Source organism: Penaeus monodon, chromosome 31 (assembly GCF_015228065.2).
Source record: "Penaeus monodon isolate SGIC_2016 chromosome 31, NSTDA_Pmon_1, whole genome shotgun sequence".
Classification (NCBI taxonomy): domain Eukaryota; kingdom Metazoa; phylum Arthropoda; class Malacostraca; order Decapoda; family Penaeidae; genus Penaeus; species Penaeus monodon.
Window position 1 is genome coordinate 171,554 of NC_051416.1, and position 1,668 is coordinate 173,221.

Below are 1,668 nucleotides of genomic sequence, written 5' to 3' on the forward strand. Positions count from 1 at the left end.
TGCTTTATATACATACGCTTGCCATTTACTTTTAAACTGCTTCTTTTGGGTGATGTGATGTTGATGTCAAGCATAGCAAAATTGTATTTTCATTGTTATTTTAGCTTGGAGGTAAAAGACATGAGAATATGGCAAGTTTGGCTGACAACCAGCGTATAAGCAGACATTAGATCCCTTAAAACATTCATTTCCAAGCCTCATGCCACTTCTGCTTCTGTCTACCACTAAGTAATTTTCAATTCATCTTCTCCTTTCTGCACAAAAATATGTCTATATCCAATACCTGTGTAGTTTTAGCATGATTTGTAGGTTCTTGTGTTTTCCAGTATCCCATAGGTTAGGACATTAAATTTTTGCTGCCGTGATCAACCATTAAGTAGCCACTGGATCTCTGTTTCATCACTGCACACAAAATATAAGTCAGTAAAAAGTATCTGAATGCTTAAGCATGATTTTCAGTGTTTTTCTTCTCTCTTTCAGGTGCCACTAAAGTAAACACAGCTCACACAGCAACATGGCACACACGATTGACACTGAAGCCTGCAGCTCCTACTTAAAAGATTTGCATTGTGTCTCAACAGGACACGCTATTCTATTCAGATGAGCCACTTTTTTGTGAGGCAGTGGGATTGGAATGCTCCTGGGATCCAAAAGTTATGCATACTTATATTTTTATACAAAAAAAGGAAATTAAACAAATGTCTATCTTTCTATGCTGTTAAAAACATATCACATATTTCAATATGGGAAAAGGCCACATAATCTGCTAAAATGAACTCTGATAAACACATTCAGCCTATTACAACTTTTAGTCACCAAAAGAGATGTCTAATAAAGACCTCAGAGTAAACAAAAATAATCAAAGATAAAAGATACTGGTCCCCAGCAATACAAGAAAGTAATTATTTATATTATGCCATGCAGTTGGAGCACAACCCTGCCTGAGCCTGTAACAGGACACAGACCATAGTGCCTGTACATACTAATCAGAGAGCAGCTCAGGAGTATCCTAAATTTAACCAATGGTTACTGGCTAACTGCATCATGGAAATGCTTATATTTCATATCTTCTATGATCTGTGACCACAATATAAAGAAATGTTTTAATTCTCAAGTATATATAAAATGCAACTATCTGAGAAAAAGCAAGTAAAATCTGATACATTTTCCTTTTCAAAAAAAGTTTGTTTACTTTAAGACTTAGAGAACAGTCAGAAAACTTAAAATCTGTCATAATCTTTGGTAACTACTTCTAAGAGTTCAGGAAGTCTAATAAAATATTTAAAAAATAAGAAAATAAAGCATTTGCTTTTTATAATACTCATGCAATTAAAAATGAATAATTATAGTTTATTAACTTTGTCTATACATGTGAACCTATTTCTATACACCTAAAAAAAATATTTCATATGGCACAATAAATTCTATTTTCTGGCTAGCACAAAAAACAAATAAAGTAAAATACAAAGACCTGTTATTAAGGCTATCTATCCTATACACTGATATTTAAAGAATATTAATCATGTTATCACTGTTGTGTGTGAAAGACAGACTCTTACAGTGATAACATTATAACTTAACTCATTTATGACCTTATACTACAGCTGTAATATAAAGGCAATCCAATCAACATGCTAATGATGAAAACTTTATACAATAACTGACCAC